The sequence below is a fragment of the Antechinus flavipes genome, chromosome 6 (genome assembly GCF_016432865.1).
Source record: "Antechinus flavipes isolate AdamAnt ecotype Samford, QLD, Australia chromosome 6, AdamAnt_v2, whole genome shotgun sequence".
NCBI lineage: Eukaryota > Metazoa > Chordata > Mammalia > Dasyuromorphia > Dasyuridae > Antechinus > Antechinus flavipes.
In genome coordinates this window covers 166921822-166928436 of record NC_067403.1, presented here as the reverse complement: position 1 = coordinate 166928436, position 6615 = coordinate 166921822, and the positions used below count along the sequence as shown (strand labels likewise).

Below are 6615 nucleotides of genomic sequence, written 5' to 3'. Positions count from 1 at the left end.
GAAACTTCCAGTGCTGATTCTGCCAAGCCATGTGAGGAAAAGGAGGAAAGCAGGATTTTGGTGGCTTGCCAGCACAGGCGACCTCACTGGATCTGAAGGAAAGAGCCATCTTGGGCTATTCCTGTAACCTCATGGGGTTACTTAAGGCAGGGATCCAGGTCATCATAGCCTATACCTTCCCAGTATAAGGAGATAGAGAGAGACTTGCAGCCCAGTCTTGAAGGTCTGCTTACCAGAAAAATGACAAATACAGTAAAGGGACTAAAATACCAAAGATGTCAAGAAAAAAATCTTAATCACAGATCAACGCACAAGCAGATAAATAGCAACAAAGAGAATTCTAAAGAAGGAAGGATAAGCAAAAATTCAAAAAATTAAAATGTTATAATATAAAGGAAAGTTAAATAATAATTTTAGATAAAATGAATAATCCTACCACTTCCCAAGAGGAAGCTAGGTAACACAGAGGATAAACTGCCAGACCTGAAGTCAGAAAACTTTTGTCTTCCAGAGTTCAAATCTTGCCTCAGACACTTTTTAGCAGTGTGACCCTGGTCAAGTCACTTAACCCTGTTTACCTCAATTTTCTCATCTATAAAATGAGTTGGAGAAGGAAATGGCAAGCCTGTGTAGTATCTTTGCCAAGAAAACCCCAAATGGGGTCAAGAAGAGCCAGTCACAACCGAAAACAACTGAACAACAGCAATACCACTCCCCAAAGATCTTGGAAAGTATGCATCTCCAAAATGTTCACCTGCACACACACAAAAAAAATTCATGCCAAAGGAAATTAAAAATGAACTATGTACTAGACATTAGAGCTCTCGGTACAGAAAATATATTACATGTACATAATATTATATAAATATGTTAATATTTATATATAATATATTATAGTCACACTAAATAAAGAAGATAACAGGTTCCAAACACAAAAATGGTAGAGTAGAAAAAAATGAGGAAGAAGCAAAAAGCATTTTCAATCTCTCTCTCTCTCTCTCTCTCTCTCTCTCTCTCTCTCTCTCAATGTATATATCTAATCACTACCTCCACAAAAATCTTTCACTTCCTGCCTCTTCTACTCAGGTTTTAGTTACCTTCCAGACAATGAACATTTATTATGTGCCTACTGCGTGCCATGGACTGTTTAGCACTAGAGATACAAAAAAAAAAAAAAAAAAAAAAGTAAAAAATGTCTGTGTCCTCAAAGAGCTCACAATTTTATTAAGGAAGATAAGGTTTGTAAAAAGAAACTGAAAATCTAGGTTGAGGAAAGAATAAAAAGTACCTGATAGGTAGGCATGATGAAGTTTTGCAGTCAAATGGGTTATTCTGAGATGGCTACTCTGAAATCCCTTCATAAATAAAGAATATGGGAGAAGATCCCTATGATTACCCTCTTCATTCAGAGTGAGGAAGAGCATACTGAGGAGCCATAACAAAGTTGATGTGATCTTGCAGGAAGATGAGTTTCTGAAGAAAATGATGAAGTCCAGGCTAGTGGTCAATACTACCAAGTTAGCATGACCTACAACAACTATCTCCTTTTTGATCTCCCTGCTCTGTTCCCTTCCCTACACAACTACCAAAGTGTTTCTTCTATTCAATAAACCCCAGTGGTTTGCTATTGGGTACTAGAAGATACATACTCTTCTGCTTGGTTTAATCTGGTCTCAATCTCTCTTACCAGTTTTGTTATATATTATTATCCTATTACTTTATGGTCCAGCCAAATGGCCTTCTCTCTTTTCCTAAAACACAAAACTATCTTCCACCTTTTTGTACCTGCACTGGCTGTCCTTCATGCCTGGGAAACACTCTTCCCTCATCTTTGTTTCATAGAATCTCTCTCCCTTCAAGATGTGACACAAGCTTCACCTTCTTTAGGAAACCTTTCCTGGTCTCCCCATTCCCAACTGCTAAGGCCCTCCTTAAATTACTCTGCCTTGAACTGTCTTATGTTGATTTTGTATTTATTCTGTATTTATTTATATTTGAATATAAAATTAGTAATTATTTCTTTTCTTTTTTGTCTTGTATTACCAGTACCTAGGACAGTGCCCTGCACATGAGACACATAATAAATACTTATCAACTGACAATATATAATTTTTAAAACCTGACAAGAATTCTAAATTCTTGCAAATAAAATGTCAATAGATAGAATTCACAGATTGCTGCCAAGAAGGAGGGGAAGATGTTTCTCTCCTTAGTGACAGCAGCTTGCTGTATATTTCATATTTTGATCAACAAATAGAACATGACAGTGTAAGTAACAATAATATGGAAGAAAACCTGACTTATCCATTTATCTCCTAAGTAGCTAACAATAACTACCATTTATTTATTACTGAAAGGTTTGTTAAATACTTTACAAATAATTTTACATTTTATTCTTGCAAGCACCATGGAAGAGAAATGCTATTATTATTCCTACTTTACAATTCAGAAAACTGAGGCAATTAGAAGTGAAATGATTTGCCCAGAACCACACCTTTTATAAATGTTTAAGGGTGTATTTGAACTGAGGTGTTTCTGATTCTAGGCCCAGTATTCTTTCCACTTAGCTGTCTAGCTATCTTGAGCAGCATTGTTTCTACCTAACAGAACATTTTGGACTGGGTATGCTAAGTACAAAAGAATTATTCACACTTCCATGTTTCAATCCTTCTACCTTCATAATGAAGCTAAGTGATTATTGAAATAATAAGCAGCATGACATACTAGATAGAGCTGGCCTTGGTAAAAATAAGATATGAGTTCAAATTCTGCCTCTGACACCATTTGGCTACTGACTTTAGTTCACAGTAAACTAAACTAAACTAGTTTACTAGTTTACACAGGAAAAAAAACCTGAGTATTAAACACATAAAGTCAATGCCCAAGGTCATTCAGGAAGGAAGCTCCAGAGCCAGTCTGCAAACCCAGCTTCTCTAATTACCAATAAAATGCTCTTTACACTATACCATACTGCCTTTTGAAACCACCTAGATCTTCCTTTGAGATTTCTTATTTTAACTCATGTTAAAATAAAAGAAGGGGAAAGAATGGCACCATATTTTAGTAAAAAAAAAAAAAAAAAAAAACTGAACCAACCTGTGTATTTTTAGGTCTGATTTTCTCTAAGATTGGATCCCATGGGCACTGTGACATTCCAATTACCAGTCATGGGCACAGGGCTGCCAGTTCACCTTTAATGAATAGCATGCATGATTCAACCGCTCCCTCATATTTGCTATGAAAATAAGATTAAACAACTAATCCTCTTTCACAAGCTGTTACACACTGGAAATGCTTAATTCTCCTCAAAACCAGAGTAGGATTTCTGTTCCTGTTATTTCATCTACTCTCAGCAGTGTGGGATTTTCTTTTCTCTGCTTTGCATTTTTATTACTTCCATGATACTTTATGCAAGTACGGGTTTTCCAATACTTGTTATGAATTTGTTGCTCATATACCTTTAATAATATAGTTCAGTACTTGAGATTTGACATATAAATGAAGAGACTAAGGCAAGAATTCAATGATCATCTTCTCTTTTCATGTATAAATTGCTCACTTGTGGTCTTGATGAAGAAGGGATCTATAGTGGTCTCTTGTGACCTCACTAACCAGTTTAACCAGTTTCCAACTAAAACAAATACTTGGATTACTTGGACTAGCTCATACATTTGCTGGGGGAAAAACTATATTCTTATTTAAATATTTCCTTCAGAAATTTGGTCATTAGCAAAGAAACTACGAATAAATGAGGTAGATCAAGCTTCAGTCCAAGAATTCTGTGGTTTTGAAGAGATGAGAGACTAGAAGCTGAGAGTTCCAAAAGTACATTATTATAAAATTGAATAGTGATGAAGGCCAAAATTAGGGTAATGATCATGTAAAGGGAGAGAAGAGGGTGAATGTGAAAGATATTATGAAGAATTGACAACTGATTGGTTATAAAGTTAAGGAGAAAGGGAGAAAAAGGAGAGGGAATCAAAAATTATTTCTAAGATTGTAAGTCTGATTAACTGAAAAAATAATGTTGTCTCAACAGAAATAGAAAAATTGGAGGAGGAAGGATAACAAGTCAGATTTGGGACATATTGAATTTGAGAACTCTATGGGCTGTCCAGGCAGAGATGTCCAGAAAGTATTTGGTGATCTGGAACTGGAATTCAGAAAATAGATTAGGCCAAATATGTAGATTTGGAAAATAATTTAATCAATAGAAGTTGATGTTAAACAAAGAAAAAAATAGATAAAAAGAAGAGAAAAGCATTCAAGGCAGAGACTTAGGTAGAAAAAAAATCAAAGCCATGAAATAGAAAGTCCTGTAAAAGGAAGTGAGAAAGTGAGATCAAGCAAGTAAAAGAAGAATAAAGAGAGAAAAAAATTCACCAAACCTGAGGGAGGAAAGTATTCAGAAGGAGGAAAACTACAGCAGAAATCAAAAAAGAATATGAACTGGCAATAAACAAAAAAGACCATTGGATTTAGCAGCTTTAGGATTTAGGATTGGAAAGATTTAAGTACTGTTTCAATCAAGTTGTGAATTTGGAACCCAAGTTGCAAAGGGTTAAAAGTAAATTGGGAGGTAATTGGAATCTTGAAGGTTAAGGCAGATGTGATATGTTACAGTTGTAGTCCAATTTTTTCTGTGGTGTATTCCAATTGAAAAATGAATTGGCCATGATGTTTCTGCAACATTACCTTAATAAGAAAGGGGACTAAGTCTACATCCTAAAGAAAACAGTCCCTGCAGGACAACAGACCTGTTCAACTCACCCAGCCAGATTCTCCCCAGATGAGAAGTACTAAAGAAACAGTATTACTATGAACAAGAGATTCATGGTTCTCATGACCTAACAAGCACGACTGGTCCTCTGAGTAACTCCACTCCCCACCCAAGCAATGGCAACTTCCAAGGACTCTTGGCTGAAGAACCTTTTCCTACCCCTCAGAGATCTCATTCAGATAGAACTCAAATCTTTGACTCTTAACCCATTCTAACAATTTTGAAATTACTCCCTTTGTACATTTGCTTCTTAGAATATAGTTTCAATTTGTCTGTGTTCTTCTCTGTACGTGGTAGCAATCAACCTAAAATTAAAAAGCCTAAAGTTGCCACATTTTTACAATTAATGCTGTAGGCTATTAAAGCTACAATAATATTTTTAAAAAATAAACTAGAAAGTGAGAAAAATGAGTCAATAAATATAAACAAATTTTTCATTGCTATTGATTCTAGTGGGAGGTTTTTTTGTTTGTTTGTTTGTTTTCCATGCCTTTTCTCTTCTATAACATAGTATATTAAAAAAAAAAAAAAAAAAAAAAAAAGATGATCTAGGAGGCAGAGCCATGGCAGAGTAAAGGTAGGAATTTGCCCAACCTCTCCCCCTAACTGCTCCAAATTCCTTTAAGTAATCACTCTAAACAAATTTTAGAGAATCAGAATACCCCAAAAGACAGAGTAGAACACTTTCCAGTCAAGGACAACTTAGAAGGTGAGCAGAAAAGATCTATAATACCAGGGTAAGAGTCCAGTGTGCAGTCTCAGTGCAGACCATGCCATCATAACCCCGTCCCATGCCAGTATAGCAAGAATGGACCTAGGGAACTCCAAATCAGTGGCAGTAGTGATGACTCTCAGATCTCTCAGCCCAGAGACACAAAGAGGATTTACAGTCAGCAGAAAAGATCTGTGGCAACAGAGTGGGAGTCAAGCACACAATCCCAGTACAGGTTATGCCAGCACATGGCCCAAGGACCACTGCAGGACTCTGTTGCTTCAGCACACTGGAACTTACAGCTACAGTGGGGCCGAGAAACTCCTAACAGTTCCAGGGCAGAAAAGAGGACTTGTGGTCAGATTCCTAGAAGGATCTCTGAAAACAGTGCACAAAATCTCTGAAGTTTGGGACAACAAAAAAAAGTTGTTACCATGATGATAAGAAAGATCAAAACACAACTCAGAAGATAACAAAGGCAAAGCGCCTACATCCAAAAACTCCAAGAAAAATAAGAATTGGGCTCAGAGCTCAAAAGGTATTTTGAAAATCAAGTAAGAGAGATAGAGGAAAAATTAGGAAAAGAATTGAGAATGGTACAAAAGAAAATACAAAAAGCAAATGAGAAGAATCCCTTAAAAGGCAAAGTTGACTAAATAGGAAAGGAGATACAAAAGCTCATGGAGGAAAATAATTCCTTAAAAATTAGAATTGAGCAAATGGAAGCTAATGATTTTAAGGAAATCAAGATACAATGAAGCAAAACCCAAACAATGAAAAAATAGGGAAAAAACTGTAGAATATTTCATTGGAAAAATAACTGACCTGGAAAATAGATCCAGGAGAGATCATTTAAAAATTATTGGTCTATTTGAAAGTTATGATCAAAAAAATAGCTTGGACATCACTTTTCAAAACAAGGAAAACTGTCCTAATAATCTAGAACCAGAGGATAAAATAGAAAATGAAAGAATCCACACAATCATCTCCTGAAAGAGATCCCAAAATGAAAAATGCCAGAAATATTATAGCCCATGTTCCAAACTTTCACAGCAAGGAGAAAATATTGCAAGCATCCAGAAAGAAATAATTCAAGTATAAAGACAGGAAAACACAAAATTTA

At 35.7% G+C, this 6615-nt stretch overlaps 1 pseudogene; it reads left to right on the top strand.

Annotated features, from left to right (window-relative positions):
* Positions 1–4677: 4677 nt before the first annotated feature.
* Positions 4678–4872, top strand: LOC127540691 (H/ACA ribonucleoprotein complex subunit 3-like; annotated as a pseudogene).
* Positions 4873–6615: the final 1743 nt, after the last annotated feature.